This window comes from Thermobia domestica, chromosome 2 (assembly GCF_964235325.1).
Source record: "Thermobia domestica chromosome 2, izTheDome1.hap1.1, whole genome shotgun sequence".
Classification (NCBI taxonomy): domain Eukaryota; kingdom Metazoa; phylum Arthropoda; class Insecta; order Zygentoma; family Lepismatidae; genus Thermobia; species Thermobia domestica.
The window spans coordinates 200,930,558-200,951,674 of NC_137455.1; the positions used below are offsets into that span (position 1 = coordinate 200,930,558).

The 21,117-nt window shown below is 37.5% G+C and overlaps 1 protein-coding gene and 1 pseudogene across 1 annotated transcript in view; one reads left to right on the forward strand and one right to left on the reverse strand.

Moving 5' to 3' along the window:
• Positions 1-1,635: 1,635 nt before the first annotated feature.
• LOC145679303 (protein GVQW3 pseudogene) lies at positions 1,636-2,115 on the reverse strand (annotated as a pseudogene).
• Positions 2,116-17,420: 15,305 nt separating this feature from the next.
• The window catches only part of LOC145678355 (uncharacterized), a 231,622-nt gene continuing 227,925 nt past the window's right edge, over positions 17,421-21,117 (forward strand). The window contains exon 1 of the mRNA XM_081748409.1: positions 17,421-17,942. The gene's annotated coding sequence lies outside the window, so the exon portion shown is untranslated. The remainder of the gene's footprint in view (positions 17,943-21,117) is intronic.

Sequence of the window (21,117 nt, forward strand, 5' to 3'; positions counted from 1 at the left end):
ATATCATGTTTCCATGACACAATTGCCCTACAGGAAGACATAAATTATCTTGTAGACTGGTGTGAAATGTGGCAATTGAAACTTAACAGTAAGAAATGTGACGCTATTACAATTACTCTGAAAAAGTCTCCTGTTCCCTCCAAATACCATATTAACAATTCCCCTACAACACATTCTGCCAGTCATAATGATCTTGGTGTCATCTTTGATTCGAAACTCTCGTTCTCTGACCACATCTCCTCAATAGTTAAGAAATCAATGCGTATGCTGGAGCTTCTTTACCGATTCACTGAACTACGTACTGTGGCATCATTAACAACATTCTATAAAACTCTAATAGCACCCAAGATCGAATACTGCTCTCTCATATGGGTCATGGCCGCACCTACACATCTCTCTAGACTTGAGTCTGTTCTCAATTTCTTTATTGCAATAGTACGTTTTCGTGTTCCCGCACATCGAATATTAACTAAGGAGGAAATTTTGCAATATCTTAATATCCAGACGCCGGAAGTACGCAGAAATAACTCTGATTTGAAGTTTCTTCATAAGATTGTAAATGGGAACCTAAGATCAGAAACCCTAATTCAACAACTATCCTTACATATCCCTTCCCGCAAAACCCGGAATACCCACCTATTCCATCTTGCACGCCCTAGGTTGACAATTATACAGAGGTCTCTTTTTCACCGAGTACCCAACTATTATAATAACCTAACAAGTGAGGTGGACATTTTTTCGGGCTACCCGGTGTTTGAAAGAGCAATAAAACGCGTGCTGGCTAAAGAATATTACTTGTGCACTCTTTGTTAATACTATTGATGTTATTATTGTTGTTTATTTTTTAAATTCTTTTTCTTTTTTTCTTTTTTTCCCGCTTGTTGACATTTCCCTGTGTAAAATAACACAATTATGCTGTATGTGGGAATTTGTTTAATAAATAAATAAATATAAATTCATGTGGTCCAAATTAAGAAAATCACCACATCGATCGCGTACAGGGTCAGTCCTTAAAGTAGTAAGACTGAGTCAATTAAAAATAAGATATTGAAAGAAATAACACTTACACTTAATATTTTTCGAAATATGATTCTCCTACATCCACACTGCTGCCAGCGGGATTTCCAGTTTCCATACGCTTCCTGGAAGGCGGAAACTGGAATGCTGTTCAGCTGCCTCGTCACGGCCTGTTGTAATGCTTCCACCGAGCCGTGATGATGCCCTTTCAGGGTGGTTTTGAGGCGGGGGAAGAGGAAAAAGTCTGGTGGGGCAAGGTCGGGACTGTAGGGTGTCTGAGGCAAGGTTGCAATATTATGTTGGGCCAGATACGCCACCACTCGAAAGGCTGTGTGGCTCGGCGCATTGTCATGATGCAGTCACCAGGAGTTGGCGATGGCTGGGTGGACACGGACGATGCGTTTCCTCAGCCGTTCCAGGACCTGGAGATAAAAAAACTGCATTGACAATCTGTCCGTGTTGAACAAATTCCCTGTGGATCACTCCTTGTGAATCGGAAAAGCAAATGAGCATGCTTTTCACTTCTGATTTCGTCATGCGCGCCTTTTTGGGGCGTGGGGAATTTCGGGTGTGCCATTCCGCGCTTTGACGTTTGGTCGCAGGGTCATACTCAAACGTTCACGTCTCGTTCCCAGTCACCACATTGTCTAACAAGTTTGGATTTTCACTCACTTCTTCGATAAGGTCCTGGCAGATCCGTTTGCCAACGTCCTTTTGCTCGCCTGTCAGCACTCGCGGCACCAACTTTGCACAAATTTTCCTCATTTGCAATTGTTCGTGCACAATTTCGTGAACTTGGGTTTTAGCAATGCCAAATTCATCGGCAATCATGCGAACAGTTAATCTTCGATCACTGTCCAGCAAATTTTTCACTCTTGCAACATTTTCCTCTGTTTTGGAGCTCGAAGGTCGTCCTGACCGTGCAGCGTCTTCAACTTCTCTCTCCTCCCTATACAGCTTGTGCCACTCAAACACACTTGAGCTTCTAATGGCGTTATCACCGTACGCCGTCTTGATCATTTCATGAGTCTCTTTCCCAGTTTTACCGAGCTTCACGCAAAATTTGATGACGTAACGCTGTTCCAAAAGATTGGCCATGACGCAGCGTGACGAGGGTCAGTCGCAGAGGTTACGATGGCTTTACCCTGCTATGGCTGGCAGCCGACTGGCGCTGCTTCCTGTCTTTCCTTAGACCCACCTCAATCAACAACAGGTGGAGTAACCGCCGTCAGTCTGTAAAAAGGAAAAAACATTCCTACTACTTTAAGGTCTGACCCTGTAATAACCCTTCTCTATTTGTAATGTCTCTGATTAACAAAAGACAATACTAAAATTTAAAAAATGGTCTAGAATGTAGAACGCATCACGAAATAAAGTAGAAACAAATTTCCACACACTAGATTTTAGCTTAGAAATATGATATAATAGCATATGATGTCATAATACCCCTTTTGTATTTCTCAGTGAAGAAGAAAACTCTTAACATTTTTTTCACTCTATTTCAGAGCAAATTCTAGACTGTTCTCTTTTAAAATGTTAATATTGTTTCTTGCTTTGAGATATTTTGTAAAATGTAAAATTGTACAAAAATGAGGGTAATGACTTACAATATACAGGGTAAAAAGCTTGTATGGATTTGTATATCATATCTACAATGCGTATATCCATATTGTATATTGGAGTATTTTATTATGGCATTATGAATACTATCGTATTTTTACGAATGTTATCCTTTATTGTAAAATAATCCTGTAAAACTAACAGCGATACTTAATTACTAATATGACAACATAACACAACCAAAAACAATAAAAGCCAATGTTTGATAATGTACTTTTTTAAAAGAATAAATCAGTTTATGCAAGTATCATCCAAGTTAAACATAACCATGAGCATAACCAACATACAGTCAATGAGCAACGCAAACTACCAACTAACGCCAGTCATATCATAGGTCTTTATTTTAATTACATTGATTTACATAGTGGCGGATCTAGGAGGAAAAAACTGAAGTGCAGCCAGAACACAGAATATGATAGATATATTGAGTTTACTATAAACTTTCAAAAATATATAAATAATAGCTTTTTTTTTTTTTTGTCACTTAAAACACTGGGGGTCTAGGCTGCCCCGACCCGAGTTAAATCCGCCAGTGTTATTACTATAGTATCATACCATACATTGATTATAATTATAGTATCAGCCGTATTTCTCGTGTTACACTTGATTGTAATTTTGGAATGATGCCAGGCTAGATAGTACATTATTTACAGCGGTTTATTATAGTTTTATCATGAAAGCTTCCAGTGTGAGCAGTTGAGTCATTAATATTCAGTAATAAATGGGTAATTGGTAAATGTAAATATTAAAAAAAAATGTTATTAGTTAAAAAAACTTCACATCCGATGGTACTAATGTTAAAATATTTAACATTCCTATCTTGTTAAAATATTTAATTATTTGCCATCATTATTACAACTAGAAAAGGTTTCATAGAACTTCTAGTTGGGAGTTCAGTACGATGTATCAGTTTTTAAATAGTTATCATTCCGTGTCCATACTTAGCATGTGACATGTGTAAATGATGCACAAATTAGGGCAGTGATAGTTCACTGACAGAGCACTCGCTTCTGATATTTGGTGCGTGAGATGGGATCCCTGGTTCAATTACAGCTCCCGTCAAGTATAATTTGTGATGAACAAAATTAGATGCGTGGGCTTTCTCGAAGTTGTCCTTTTCCTCTCACTTTCTTAATTCCATCTTTATGATCTAGCTCATTATCACCGTATCCTTGAGCCTCGGTGCATATTCGTAGGATATTAAACTAAAATATGAAGATGCATGAAATCAGCAGTTTTGATATCGATACATATCGATCTTGTGCTGATCGATTATTGTTCTTTGTAGAGCTTCAAAGATCACTTTTTATCTAAAGATTTGTGGCATCTAAGATCAAGCTTGGTGGGCAATTAAAAGTTAGGAGAAACTTGGCAAATTCCGTTACAAAGTAAATATAGAAATAGTATTGGCAAATGAGAAATAAAATCGATTTTTTAAAAAGTATCTACTGAATAGGGCTACATTGTTAACAAGTTAAAACAATTACCAAGTTTTAAAAAATAGTATAAAAACTGTATAATTTAGATACAAGCACCTTTTAATCAACGGCGTACTCACGGCATATAAAAGGACAGAACCATTGACTACTGATTTTGGATACAGGGAGCACAATGTTTACAAATATAGTGGTTTCCACCCTGATGAACGTGAAGAGCGAGCAAAGGAGTAGAGGTCTGCACGGGCTGGAATATTTAGCCCGAGCCCGGCCCGAGTGCGTGTGATGATCAAATAAGCCCGAATTACAGGAACTTGATAATTAACACAAAATTCTACTTTTATTTTCATCAATTAAAGATTCAATCCTGCAGTTGTGCTATAAAAGTTCCCCAGAAAGAACGGTCCGATGGATATCGTTGCAAGTTAGGCCCGAAAAGGCCCGAGAAATATGGTTGCATATTTAAAAATTTACAAACAGAGCCAATACCACCTAGATTTGAGAAATCTAGGTGGTGTTGCCAGAGCCCAGCCCGAGCCCAAAGTGATATATGCTGTGTAGAGTTGATCCGCCCGTGCAGACCTCTACAAAGGCCGGGAGGCACAAGTTACTGAGAGAAATAAACTGTGAAATTATCAATAAAGCTACTGTTTGATATTTGGCCTTTCCTATTGAATTTTCAAGATTACTACGTTATTGAAAACTAAAATAATTATACAATTAGCTTTTTTACAGAATTATCAGAAACAGGACAAAATGTTATTTCAGTGTAGGACTACAACAAGCATTCAAAAACTTGTCTTACGAAGTAAGTAGAAATTAATAATAATAATAATAATAATAATAATAATAATAATAATAATAATAATAATAATAATAATAATAATAATAATAATAATAATAATAATAATAATAATAATAATAATAATAATAATAATAATAATAATAAAGATTAGATAATTCAATGTTAAGAGAAGAGATTCCACAAATGTGCTTATGACCAACGACAGGAACGACTGTGAAGTATCCAGAGGTCACCAGAAGGGGCACCTGGTAAACAAGTTTGGGAACCTCTGCAAAACTTTTGGGCAATGGGTCATGGGCTGTAGGGAGAATGGTCATCCTTGCATTATGTAACTCGTTGAATGAATTGTCATGCGCCACCAGAGTGGTGAGTGCAGTAGGAAATGGTTTTCGCAGATGGTAAGTAATTTGGTGTTCCATTAGGATCTCTATGAAAAATATGTTTACATCTCGTTTATGTTTTGTAATAATTTTTAGTTCAGCCTCACACAAAGCCTTACTTAAGCCTTTGAGTGAAAAAAGAACTAAGTTATAATGAACGCAAATAGATTATGATGGAAGAATCAGTACAATCATATTGTGGAGAGAAACGGGAGAAAAATCACGGACATGGTGTTGCATATCATAAAACTAGGGATACTGCTACGGGTAGCATTAAGGCCCTGTGTCTACTTGTCAAGTATTATGGTATATATATATATATATATATATATATATATATATATATATATATATATATATATATATATATACAACTTATTAAACATATGAACTTTTGGGGCCGCGGTAGTTCAGCAGTAGAGCGTTCACCTTTGGTGTGTAGGGTCCCTGGTTCAATTCCAGCCCGCGCTAAGTTAACTTTCAGGTGGACAAACACCGTGTGCGTGAGTTTTCTCGGAGTTCTCCACTTTCCTCCCACTTTATTCATTCCACCATTCAATCTATTTATCATCATCACTGTCTTCTTTAGCCTAGCCGGCATAACCATGAGACGTAAAACTGAAATCCATATGTACTTCTGCATAAATACACACCGTGTGCGTGAGTTTTCTCGGGGTTCTCCCGTTTTCTCCCACTTTCTTCATTCCACCATTTCATTCATTACTCATCATCACCGTCTCCTTTAGCCTAACCGGCATAATCGTGGGACGTAAAACTCAAAGATTTCATTTAATTTCATTTTGCATAAATACATACCGACTCAAAACCTGCCATAGACAGACACCTCAAACTGCTTTTGAGAAAAGGAAAAAATAAAGAAATTGTACAATTTCTCACTTACAAAATTTCTTTATCGCGTCACATGAGATTTGAATCTTCTAGAATGACATTATTTTCTGTGAAAATTCTGGCTCTTTGGCACTGTAGACAGTCAGAGTGCTTTATATCGGAGGAAAGCTAATTGGTGTGTATACCTGCGTATTTTATCCACAATTACTCAGCTTGAGTACGTGGTATCCATAATTTTAACTCTCAACCTTTCCTCTATTTCATGAGCTTATTTCTCATAACTATTAGCCCACTGGTTCACAACCTAAAAGGTAAAGTCCTTAAGTCCTTGTAAATTGTGTGTCCCAAAAGTTCTACAAAAACTTGTGGACAGAACATTTTCACTAGTGGCATGATAAATACGTAGGTCAAATTCTATATGAAATGTTGTCGGTTTGGCTATTTTCTGCAGTGCTAGTTAATTACTTCGAAAATAATGGAACAGAATTGAAATTAAATATTTTGAATCTGAATGTGTGAATGGTATCCCGGGTCATTCCGGGCCACATGGGGCTTAGCGTTGTCCTGTAACACAAGGACTGCTTTGCGATTCAGAAGTGCTCGCTCCAGAGTTTTGAGGTTTTCTTGAACACGGTTCAATTGATGACAGTACATACTTGCATTGATGCTGTGATCAGCTGGTAGCAGTTCCCGATGCACGATGCCGCGAGGAGTCCACCAAACCACAGGAGGACCTTCTTCTGGTGCAGTGCTGGTTTCGGATGCTTTGGAACCGGTTCATGGGATGCTAACCAATGATGACGGCGCCGTTGAGCCTCGTACCGGACCCACTTCTCATCACATGTCAACACCCTGTCCAGAAATGGCTCCCTCCTCAGACGAGGCACTAAAGAAACACAGGTGTCTGCTTGCATTGCCTTCTGACCCGGAGTCAAATCATGTGGGACTCATCGACCCAAATTATAGTGCTTCCCAAGTTGATGGAGGTGTGCTGCCGAATGGTTTCTCCACTCACACTGAATTGTAGCCCCAGTTCCCCACATTTCTGGCCACTGTTCGCCTCAATTGCTGCCTAAAGATCTTCATTTTGTACATTTGTTCGTCTTAAGGCACGTAGTGTGTCTTCGAGTATTTCGTCACCGTTCTTAAATTTGTTAACTATCTGGGGCCGCGGTGGTTCAATGGTAGAGCGTTCACCTCTGGTGCTTGGGGTCTCGGGTTCGATCCCAGCCCCCGCCAAGTGAACTTTGTGGTGGACAAATACCGTGTGCGTGGGTTTTCTCGGGGTTCTCCCGTTTCTCCCACCTTCTTCATTCCACCATTTCATTCATTACTCATCATCACCGTCTCCTTTAGCCTAACCGTGGGACGTAAAACTCACAGATTGTAAACTATCGCTGCACTATCCGCGTAGTTGCAATATCCTCACCAAAGGTCTGGCATATCTTTCACCCCCTGCAGCGGCGTTTGACCCTAATTTGAACGCATACAGCATATACGCCCCTATGACGTTCTGTGGAGGTCCCATGTTCACTCTGTCCTTACACAAGTTCACCGTGTAACTGAACTGCACAACCAGGTAGTATGTTGGATATACCCACACCAACAACTGACCTTCGCCTTATCTCCATTCGCATTCAACTCTCGATGTGAAGGCCAATTCTACATAGACCTCTACAAAAAGCGACAGAACTTTCTTGATTACCTTTATAAGTACGAGAATTACAGTTTGATGCTAGTACTCGAACACCTCAAATGAATTTACGAGCGTTCAGATTGAACATAACTTTTGTTGAGTTCGTTCTAATTTTAGGAACGACTCATATTTTCATGTATACATGTTGCATACCCACTACATTCGCAGTACTCCTAACATGAACACTGATCAAGAAACCAAACTGTGAAACAATCAATTCCCTACGGCATGGATTTAGTAATTTATTACTTGTAATTTGCATGTTAATGACTTTGAAGTACTACCATTTGATTTTAATAAAAGACTGTAATTGTGCAAATATGATTATTATACTCGTGTTTGTCATAATGAACTTAAATAAAATTTAGTTTGACTTTTTGACCCATGACATACTATAAAGGAACTTCAGGGGTCGGAGAACCACGTTTTAAAATTCCTTATGTAATTGGTATGCTAGTTCTGTTCTGTACACTTCTTTGCACTCTAAATATAATACGCAGTCAGCTAACTTATAAGTGGAACACGCAGCAATAAAACACACTAAAAACAAATACGTAGGTAGATGCGATTAAAAAAAAATACATTGCTTGAGTGCTTTGCTTGTATACTTTAATCTTTCTTGTAACTGACTTCCTCTAAATTAACAGTATTGGATAAATCAGTAGATAATTTTTTCCTATACAGTCACTTGACTACATTTTGATCTCGGTTTCAGAATCTTTCCTTAGTTAGTCCAATGGAAGAGCACCGGCGTATTTATATTTGTGAAGTTGCAGAAGCAAGTATAAGTCTCCTGATCTCTTGTGAATAGTAAATTACAAGCATAGGTCCACAGCAGCGTTTCCCAACCTTTTTCAACTTGCGGCACACTACGGGTGTTACTTGGATTCTCGTGGCACACTTATAGATATTATTATTTGTAAATATGAAACACAGTGGAATTTTTTCTGTGATTATTAATCTCCTCACAGAGAAGAAAGCTCTATCACTAGTTTTACTCCGTGATAAATCATTATGCTTATTTTTTATTCTAATTTAAAAGTAGAAAACAATTGCAATGAAATATTGGACTCAGGTGTTTAAAAATACGCTTTCTTTTTAAAAACTGTATCCAACCTTTTACTAAGTAGGAAGGTCACTAAATAACGAACGAAGAAACAAATCTCTTACTTTTAAAACACAAATGTAGGTAATTTGTCGAAAGGGTTGAATGATATTTTAAATTTTCAAGTTACAAAATAGTCTTCAACAATAAAGAAGCAATAATGGTCATAACAATGATAATAATTACTTTTTTCAACATTAGAAATATACAGAACAGTAACCCGGTATGAAACTTAAAACGGTAATTCATAGTAGAGGTTCATAGAAATGTGAAATACAAATATACATTTTTCCCTATGTTTTGCAATTTGATTGCTATAAAATTAATAATTTTGTTTCGATTCCTCGCGGCACACCAGCGGCCAATTCACGGCACACCGATTGGGAAACGCTGGTCTATAGTGCCTGACTAGTATTATGTGAAACAGAATCAGTGGTAAAGGAAATCAAGTGCTCTTGTAACACTAGTTCACAGACTTGTAGCTAGTATTTTACTCTTGTAAGTTTGAGAAACATCCACTCGTATATTTAGACTAGCATCACAAGAGTTGAGTTGATTGTGAGTTTAACATCCCTTTCAGCAGCGAGGCTATATGAGAAGGGACCTACTGATTAACGTGGAATCCGAACAACATGAGCTCCCGCCGGGAATCGAACCCGGGTTTCCCGCGCCAAAGGCGCGTGCGCTAACCGCTTAGCCACGAAGGAGCTCGTAGCATCAGAAGAGAATGAACAAGTATTACTAGTCTAGTAGCGTTGAGGCTCTAGATTGTAATTACGAGTTTGCCGTATCGCTTCTTGAACCACAGGCGAAAGTAACTAGCCACCAAGGTTACTAGAGGTTCTCTAGTAACCTTCACTAGCCACCTCATCCCTATCTAAGTGGCTTAGTTGCTACACTTTGTGACATTACGGTAAACGGGCTAGAATCTCCTTTTGATCAGAATATTCAGACAGATAGAACAGCAACGACGTATGGAACAACTGCTAGTTTTGGATACGAAGATTTGAGCAATATATAAAGCTCAGTACTTGTATTCGAGCTGAAATTTCCCACATTCTGTGATGTAGGAACTAATGACACTTTTAATGATTAGGGGAAGATTCATAAGATATGCTGACATAAGAAAATAGAAAATGGACATTTTGGCGCATACGTAGTTGCTCTGTCTCCTTGGCGTAATCCCATTTTCCCCACTTTATCATTCTGAGATTACTCCATAATCTTGCTTATGTTCTTGTTAGCCCCCTAACAGATATTGCCACAGCCACTGGAATATCCAAAGAGGTTCAAAATCGGTTGACTGTCATTACGACACTTGCTATAGCATCGTTAGCATACAAGAAAGTAGAACGTTTAACGTGGAATTTAACAAGGAAAACCGCAGTGCTATAATTTTGCTAAGCATTGCGACAATACTTTAAAAGTTGTGATTAATGTATAACTAAACGACGGACACGCCCACATTCTCTCCGAGGAAGAATTTACCAAATGCGGAAATGTGATGAAACCGGAATCCCAATAAGTCTTTGAAATTGATCATAATTCATGTTTCGTCTACCGGAATTGATTGCAATGACCAACGAATAGGACTAATGACAACGTAAAAATTTAGAAGAGAATTTAGTCAGTCACAGCGGTAGACTGCAAGAGTTTCTTTTTTCAGCAACAAGGAAAACCCGAAAGGGAAGTTAAAGAAGTCTCATTCAATTGAGGATGTGTTATACGAAAACAGAGAAAACGCGCAAACACATTGCTTGACGTCACGGTGTGTGACGACCAATCGTTAAGTCTTTGAGATCTTGCGCTTTTTGTGGCGGAAACAAGAAGCAGTGTGGCAAGCCAGTAGCCTTTTCTCCAGAGACTTTAGATATTAAACAGAGAAACGTCCAACAATTAGACATTATAGTCTAACAAGGACAGGTGAAAAATGCAACTAAACATGAAAAACATTTATTGAATGAGAGTTATTGGAAAATGGTTTACCCAAGGAAAAAAATAGCCTATTGTCCACCATGGATTCTATGTTGTCCACTTTAAACTTGCATAGCTGATGGTTGAACCAGCAACCTTTCGCGTCAGAAGTAAGTGCTTTACTACTTAACCCACTAACTATGGGCGTCCACAGGGGGCTAAGATCGTCCCTTGGCACTTCAAAACTTTTTACTTAGATAAAAATTGAATGAAAGAAACATGACCAGGATAATAATAGTAATTTACTTTATTACTATACGTAAAATCTATGTTTACTAGGACTGTCTGTATTTCAGGTTATGAGAAACAAGAAGAAAATGTCTTAAATCAATTATATAGTATGTCAAGTTTCATTTTGTGTGTTTGTGTCTGTGTGTGTGTTTCATTGTATATTTCAGCGTTTCCCAACCGGTGTGCCGTGAATAGGCCGCTGGTGTGCCGCGAGGAATCGAAACAAAATTATTAATTTTATAGCAATCAAATTGCAAAACATAGGGAAAAATGTATATTTGTATTTCACATTACTATGAATTACAATTTTAAGTTTCATATCGGGTTACTGTTTTGTACATTTCTAATGTTGAAAAAAGTAATTATTATCATTGTTATGACCATTATTGCTTCTTTATTGTTGAAGACTATTTTGTAACTTGAAAATTTAAAATATCATTCAACCCTTTCGACAAATTACCTACATTTGCGTTTTAAAAGTAAAAGAGATTTGTTTCTTCGTTCGTTATTTAGTGATCATCCTTCTTAGTAAAAGGTTGGATACAGTTTTTAAAAAGAAAGCGTATTTTTAAACACCTGAGTCCAATATTTCATTGCAATTGTTTTCTACTTTTAAATTAGAATAAAAAATAACCATAATGATTTATCACGGAGAAAAACTAGTGATAGAGCTTTCTTCTCTGTGAAGAGATCAATAATCACAGAAAAAATACCACTATGTTTCATATTTACAAATAATAATATCTATAAGTGTGCCACGAGAATCCAAGTAACACCCGTAGTGTGCCGCAAGTTGAAAAAGGTTGGGAAACGCTGGTATATTTGCATGTTGTTACAAGGAATCTTATTGTACTTATTCCATAACAATTTGCAATGTTTTTGGATGTAGTAACTCAACATTAAAGAGTTTATTTATGTATTGAGTTAAAGATTGTACAAGTGTAAGCTTTCCTCTTGCGAAAAGAGAATTGTCTCATTAATTCTGGAAACAAATCTTTATTAAAATTGTATTGTGAAAATTTCACATCAAAGACCAAACTCGAAAATTTGATGGTCTATAACTGGGAAACTAAAATCTTGCATACCCTTAAAATATTTCACATGATTGTATGGCAACAACGTCTACCACTACGCCAAATTTGATCCAAATCGGTTGAGTTCGGTTGAACTTGTACGATCAAACTCCAAATTTGATGGCCCATAATTCGGGAACCAAACTCTTGTACTCTATATTTTTCCAAATGCATACTAAACTTGTCCAGGTGTACCACTAGGCCAAGGTTGGTCGAGCTCGAATGAGTTTGATCAATTGTATAGAAAAATTGTTTTACGAAAAAGAAAAGAAAATGTTCAATTCATTCTTATCTTAAATTTAATGGCCTAAACTAACTGCATACAAAAATATTTCACACACTTCTGTCGAAGTCGATCATCATGTCTAATTTAATCCAGATCGTAGGATATGAATTCGGTTGAGCTCGCACGGTATATAGTATCCTTGATTTTTTCATGGGAAAATCAATGAAAAACAAAAATAAGTATTTTAATTCTCTTAATAATAATAATAGTTCTTGGCAGTGGTGTAGTATTAGGTTCCAAGAGGGAAAATGATTTTTGATGGTAACCTATTTCATACAATAAATTCTATGTTAAAGGAACTTGATTGACAATCCCCCGCTCTTAGAATCAACCAAATAGACACCCATGACTGGCATAACATTAACTCTCTCTACTGAAATTTATACTTATATTTGAAGAAACTGACTAGCTTATAAAGTAATGGGGGGGGGGGATCTAGTGCATCCATGGTTTAAGGGGGTCCAGACTGAATATTTGTTTGGATTTCCAATTGTGATCACTTCAAGTCAGAAAATCTTCCACCATTTAATTGAGTACCTAACTGTTTATTTTTTCTGGTTACACGTTTTGCATAGGAGGTAGTGCAGCATGTTTTCTATAAATACATATTAGTAGCATAGTAGATAATGTGCAACGATTCATTTTGCTTTTAATATTACATCTTGAGAATAAATGAAATCTTTCAGTTTAATGTTCCACGATTATGCCCGTTAGGCTAAGGGAGACTGTAACATTACTTCTTATTGCACCTTATTACTAATCTACTTGTTCACATAAATTAATATTTGAATTTTCCTTTTCATATTTGTATGGCCTATGTATGGTTTTAATTTCTTAAAATGAGTTTCATGAGTTTTGTTTTATTCATTACAAACCTTTCAGTTACATACTCCATTAAACCCAGTTTTCCGATAAATATTTTCCCTGAAATGTTCATTTACCTACGTTTCCTCAATTAGGGGTACCCATGGGACGTGACGAGATACTTGTACAGTACGAGACACAGTTTTCCTGATAGAAACAGATAGACTTTTCGAGACGAGACATCAATTTAACGACACCCTTTCGAGACAAGACAGCCTTAACCTTTGTCTCGTACGGCACCCTATTCTCATTTTATATATTGTTCATGACCAGAAGAAGTCCTTTGAAATGTTTGAACTTACTCTGAGTTTGTTTTAACAAAAATTAATCTTTCTCAGTAATAAGAAGCTCAAATTAATAACGAAAACAAAGAAGACGGGATCATCTTACGATTGCAAGGATAGATCCAACTACTTCCCTCGAAACTTAAGTATCTTGGATCGTACATCTACCAGGATGAAGGATCACATACAGAAACCCAACTCGTAATACAATCTGATTGGCAAAACTAGAAATGGATTAGCGGAGTGCTATGTGACAAAAGAGTAAGTTGTAGGTTAAAAGATTGTAGATATAAAACGGCAATAAGATCGGCAATGATGTACAGTAGTAAAACCTGGCTAATTACAAGGGCTTAGGGAAAAAATGGAAGCGGCGGAGATGAAAACGTTAAGTGATGGTTCGACGATCTGTGTTGTGACGAAGAAGGATAGAATAAGGAACGATTATACAGGGTGTTTCAAAACAACACCGACAACATTTGGGAGGTGATTCCTGACGCCAAGATAAGACAAAAAGTATTGACCAACCATGGTGCACAAATGCTTCCTTTCGGAGTTATAGGCTGCTGAAAACATGAAAAAATGAACTTTAAAAGCCCATAGCTCAAAAACTATAGGATCTTCCGTAGCCGGGTCAAGACTTCATTTAGGAACTAGTATGTGACCTATCCAAATATCCAAGTTGCAGAATCCTGCGGTACTTCGTCAATAGTTTTTATAGAAGTAGTTGGTGAGTACTTCCAATTAAATGCCCGTAGCCGAACTCCCCCTAAAAAAAATGTTGCCTGAGTACCTTAGGATTCTGCAACTTGGATATTTGGATAGGGCACATACTAGTTCCTAAATGAAGTCTTGACCCGACTACGGTAGGTCCCATAGTTTTGGAGCTATGGGCTTTTAAAGTTCGTTTTTTCATGTTTTCGGCAGCCTATAACTCCGAAAGTAAGCATTTGTGCACCCAACTTGGTATATACTTTTTGTCTTTTCTTGATGTAAGGAATCACTTCCCAAACGTTGTCGCTGTTGTTTTGAAACACCCTGTATAAGAGGCACTGTTAAGCTGACTCTTCAAAAAAAAAAAATCAAAAATGGAGACTGAGATAGCTTGGACTTGTAGTATGAAGAAACGACGACTATGTGGGAAAGAATTGAAAAGATGGAAACAACAGAAAGAAAGAAGAGAGGAAGACCCAAGATGAAATGGAAGAACAGGAAACGAGGCTATTTGAGGGAAAGGGGATAGTTAATAGATTATCCCAGGACAGAAGAGATTGGAGGAAAAGTGCAATGAAATCTTTAAGTAGGGATGCGCAAGAGACGAGTCGAGACAGGATTTTCCTGACAAAATTCGAGTCGAGACACGGCTCTTCCAATAGAGAAATATACATTTTTCGAGTCGAGACATCATTTTTACAGCACATTTTCGAAACGAGACAGCCACAAATATTTTCTCGTGCGCATCCGTATCTTTAAGTTTTACGTCCCACAGTTATACCGGCTAGGCTAAAGGATGATGAGAAATGAAGGAAAAGTGGAATGAAGAAAGTGGGAGGAAACGAGAGAACGCCGAGAAAACCCACGCACACGGCGTTTGTCCACCACTAAGTTCAAGTGGCACGAGCTGGGATCGAACCCAAGGTCTCCATCCACCAGAGAGAGTGGAGGAAAAGAATTAAAGACAGGAACGCCAAATTCATATAACATGAGAAAAGGCATAGACAAAGACGAAGACAAATCAGAAGTAATAGGCCTAGGCCTCTTACTTAATAACTATACGTAGTCTACGTACACTCATGTCCAAAATTATTGTCGCATGTCTATAAATATGTTGTTGTACGAATAGAATTTGATAACGAATTCGCCGGGCATTTCTTATAATGTTAGTATGTGTATAATCGGCAAATACATGTATGTGGCAAATTTCATGTCAAAAGAGCAGTGAATAAGAACAATAAAACGAAAATAAAACTTTCTTGTCCATTTAGCAACATTTTGTTTTACTCATTCTAATTTTCGTATTTATAATTATTTTCCTATGAAATTTACACCAATATACACGTTCCAATTATACACATAGTGTCAGTGTTAAAAATGCCCTGCAAAATCATTATCAAATTATATTCTTACAAGAAGACAGTTATAGATATGCGACAATAATTTTGGACATGAGTGTACATAGCAAGACGGTCATTCGTTGACCTTGACTGATTGTTAAGATATCTGCCAATGTATTAAGTACATGAAAGAAGCAGTCAAAAGCACTAGGGTGGCGATCAGAAGGGCTAATTGTCCCGGATTCGAATTCATTTCAGAGCATGGAAGTCACTATTCATTACACTCTTATCATTAATTTCTCACAGTCTCCTGTAGCCTAAATGGAAGAATCGTGAGACATTAGACTCGGAAATGAATGAAATAAATGTCAAAATTTATTACTCCATATACACTGCATATTGTAACATTTAGATCAATCCTACTGCCAGAGTCAGATTTTCAAGCTATCATAATGCATAAATCAACAATCTGTTTAAATACTTCATAATTTTGTTCCGCTATTAGTTTTTCCATTAGTGCACATCGTCAAGTTCAAATCCAGGGACATAGAGAATATTTAAGTGTTGTTTCAGCATCGTGAATCAAGTGGAAAGTTGCATGAGTTGAATACTAAAACGCCAGATGCCTTTGCGCTGTGTAAGTCCAAGTATTTATCACTGACATAACCAGGATTTATGCTTGGGAGGAGGGTGACAACAAAAACTATTTTACATCTACTCTAATTCAGTTTGGCAAGTAAAAAAAAAAATGTAGAAAATTATCTTTTAATATTCGAAGAATGCTTGAACACATGGACTTTCTGGTTATGCCCTGGTACTGGTTATACGTACTGTCCAATTAACAAATACTGCGGCTGGTGAAATGTCTGTCGTTGTCGTTGTTGTGTTTGTTAAACTTCAGCATTTCTTTTCAGCTTATGAGACATTAACTTACAGTTTACCATGGAATCTGAAGAACCGTAATGCGTTGAATGCTGTCCAATGTCGAATCAAACCCGGGACTCCGTGCACTAAGGACGCACGCTAACCACTAAGCCAACAGGAAGAGAATTTATCCGATAAAACTGAATTAAAACCTGGAAAAATCTCAGTCAGGAAGGTCATCTATCGGATTGAAGCCTTGGACTCCCGATTGAGAAGCAAGAACGCTAACAATTTACCTACGCTCGCTCGGTACTTTCCGGTCTTCTCTCAATTCAGACCGGTAGAACGCTTACCTCTGGTGCGTTGGGTCCCTGCTTCGATCCCTGACCAAGTAAGTTTGTGGTGGACAACATTGTGTACGTGGATTTTTTTCGTGGTACTCCCGTTTCCTCCCACATTCTCATTCCACCAATTATTGCATCATCATCATCATCATCATCATCATCATTATTCACTTCTCTTTATCACCCGTCTCTCTTAGCCAATAAGGCATACTCGTAGACGTTAAACAGAAAAAATCATTTCTTTTTTCCTTTAAAAAAAAAAAAAAAAGACGGAACATGTTAAAATAATGATTACCAGTAAATCGACCTTATGAGATTGACATTAATAGAGTGACAAAACAATAATGTATTAAACAAGTGATTTCCGTTGTTTCAACAAACTTTCTCTTCCTCTTAATTACTAACAAAATTTCCGTGTTCAGTTGTATTGCTATCGTAATACCGGAGCGAATTTCTTTACTACCATAGTTTGATACACTGTGCGCGCGGTAGTCGTAACAAGCAGAAGTGGAAGTGCAGAAAATCTTGTGGCGACGATTATTTGACTGTTTGCCAGTGAGTGCGGGCGCATCGCCAACAGATTATGTAGTTGCGTGAGTGGGAACGTAACGTAGGACGGCGGGCAGAGTGGTTGTTGTAGTACGAATTGAGAAACGTTTTGAAGATGGCATGTTAGGTGAGGCGGTGGTCACTTTGGGCAAACCACGCACCGCTTTAGCGCCCCAAGGTGAACCGCGCAAGTAGGTGGACTGTAGAGAGAGAGAGAGAGAAAAAAAGAAAAAAATCTCAACAACACAAAACACCGCACCCTTAAGATTTGAGTCAACCTGAAACAGGTGCAGACTTTGAATTTCTCCTTCCTTGTTAAAAGTAATTATTTCTCAACAAAATAAACAACTATTATAGAGAAAGTGTTAATTGTCCATGTGTGTATTTTTCCCCGTAAAAGTGTTTGTATTATATCGTGTGTGTGTCGTGTGTGAAGAATTATTTAACTGTATTGGATACGGCAAATATTTGTCAGACTATATCTTAAAAGATAAGGACTGTCCATTGAGAAAAAGTAAGTTTCTTATTTTGTAATTGTTTTTTTTTTAATTATGATTATAGATATTTATTAATACCTTTACAGAGATTAAATTCTCTTAATCTTTCTTTCTTTCTTTTCTCTAATGTTTACGTATTGTAATATTACGTCTTTTAATGTCTTGTTTTGAATTCTTACATCAGATCCTACATTTTAACAAGCGGATCAGAATCACATATACTCTCATTGGGGATCAATTCCGGTTCTTTTACTAAAATTTTATCGTCACTTTTCAGTATCAGGGCTGAGCTCCTCCGTGGCTAAGCGGTTAGCGTACACGCTTTTGGCGTGAGAGACCCGGGTTCGATTCCCGGCGGGAGCTCATGTGGTTCGGATTCCACGTTAATCAGTAGACCCACGTCTCATATAGCCTCGCTGCTGAACGGGACGTTAAACTCAAAATCAACTCAACTCAACTCAGTATCAGGGCTAAATGAGATGTGGACGTACAATTTAAGGTGGAATCCGAATCACCATAATGTGTTCAATGCTTTCCCACTGGGAATCAAACTTGTGGCTCTCTGCACCAAAAGGCCTTTGCCAACCACTAAACCGCCACATAAGGCTTTTATTGGGGATCGATTTCGGGACATTATGCACGCTAACCATTTATCTATACGATGAATTACATGCACGTGGTCCTTCATACTCGATCTCCGGTTTGGTTCTGATCTTACCACATATCATACAGCTTTACTGTTGAAAAGGGGAGTTAAAATCTAATTCATTGTTTAGGGAATATTATTAAAGAAAACGTGACTATTCTTTTGTAAATTCTAGAAAACTTATCACTTGTCCTCCTATTGATTGGCATGGTCGATACCATATATGTTTTTGGAACGTGTAATTCCGGATTCAATCTTAGGTGGATATAAATTAAACTCCCTACAAAAGTCGTATGTTACCAAATGATTTTCAGATTAATGATATGTCGTTGACTCATCAACTTTCATTGATTTACTTGTGATTTTCTAAATTGGAGTATGCTACTTCCTAGTTCAGATAGACCTCCATTTGGGAAGCTACTTGAATTTCGAGGCGTGAAACTCCGATCTAAAGAGCTGGAAATAACTACAATAGGAACTGATATGCTGACCACCATGGGCGTCGATACTGGGAGGCACTTCCCTGAAATTTACTTGAGCCTACGTATTTGTATTTAAAAAAAATAAAAAAAAAAACTCATTGATGTCTTGTTAAAAGACATCTGACAAATCTAAGTGCCCTCTTCTCCAGAAAAGAAGTGATTCAGAAATCGGCGTCACTGCTAACCACATATGACACATGATCTAACTAAAACTTGTTTGGCTGTCTAATAGTCTTTTGTTTCGTAGCCAGAATCTATGATATTGCTCCCACCGCCAATCAAACCCTGAACTTCCTTATGATAAATGTAATTGTCCATCTTAACTAAATAACTTGAAAACTGATTTTTTTTAAAAAATACAATTTGGACCGGGTTCTCCTACCGGCATTTTGGCTACTTGGTTTTTAGTTTAACATCCTTCTTTTAATTATTTTTTTAGCATCGAGACTATATTAAACCTGAACCTACCGCTTAATGTGGTATCCGAACCATATATGGCTTCGACCTCCTTGCTGGTCTATAAGTGCGCGTAGTTCCGGTTCGATTCTAGATTGAAAAGTATTAAAATTTGAATGCATTATGATGGCTCGGATTTCACCTTAAACTGTAGTTCCACGTCTCATATAGCTTCGATGCTGGAAAGGAGTACATCAGGCCCGTATCCACGGGGCTGTCTAGGGGGCCAATCCCCCCTAAATTGTTACTGCTCCCCCTAACATTTTCACGATAGGCTTGCAAATAACTATAATATGGTTGGATCGGGCCCCCTAACTTCTACCCCCCAACACACATTTTTGGGCTGGCTATCGGCCTGGAGTACATAATTTCAATAAATAAACAAACCGGAACACATTTACTTCCACTGGTACTTGATTCCAGATTCTCCTGCGCCGAGCCTGCAGCCTGCAGACCCTTTAAAGTATCTTTAGATCTGTCGATACTATTATCAGGTTTTGAGGGAAACAGAAACGAAATTAAGTAAAGATTCTAATAGGATTCCGCAAGAATTTATTTCCTTCACAAGGTACCCGAAGATTAAAAAGATTGAAAATCCCTGATATAAGCTACTTATTAAATTTTTGTATGCTTAGTTGCCGAGTATTTGTTTTAATTCGTACTTGTGGCATGCCCAAGACTTGCTGGGCTTGGGACAAATGTAAATTGTATGACCAATGATGTTGGTAGGAACTCCGCGAATAAGTTATATTGTGTCAACTTTAACATTTTCATATCAACCATAATGATATCCGACAATGAGACACTTCCCGAGATCAATAGTATATAATTGTAAAAATGTCTTACAGACTAACGGTTCGACATTTCTAAATATTTTGCATTCCAAGAATGAATTAGCAATAGTAAAAGATATTTTACTTAACTCTTGCCTCATATGGCACAGACCTTGGACGCGCGTATTCTAGGTTCAATACCCACTAACTTATGTTATAGTCAGGGATGTAAAGGAGCGATACGGAAGTATACGGTGTATATTCACCTAATAATTCTATATTTCAGACTACTCATCTCAAATTTACGGAAGAGCGAGCGTATACGGGGATGAGTACACGCTAAACTCGCAAACAGTTACACAATAAGAAGATGGAGCTTAAAAGTTCAGCTTACAACTGTTGCATGTGGTGCTTCTTCAGGTCATTGATTGATTTTGTGGGGAAGGGATTTTCTGTCCACCGTACTATATCGAAGATTCAGTTTCAAATCGCAGAAATGATTTTCAGTGCCGAATAAATCTAAACATAAAACAATTATTGTCCGTTGTGAACAGGTTACTAAACTTTGGGGTAGAAAAGTATCTTCGAGTGTTCGTAAAATGGAGGGTTTCGTATCATAATATTTCATACATTTTTCGATAGGACAATAAAACGAATAAATCTGTCCGTATTATAGAAGTATCCGTTATTGAAAGGTATTGGTTAACGGAGTTTTCAAAGTATTTAGACAATACATTTGTGTTCGCCATTTTCGAAGAATATGTCTTGAAATGCATAATGGTATCATGACCTCAAAGTCGATTTCGAAAATATTACTGGGTAATTGAAGAGCATA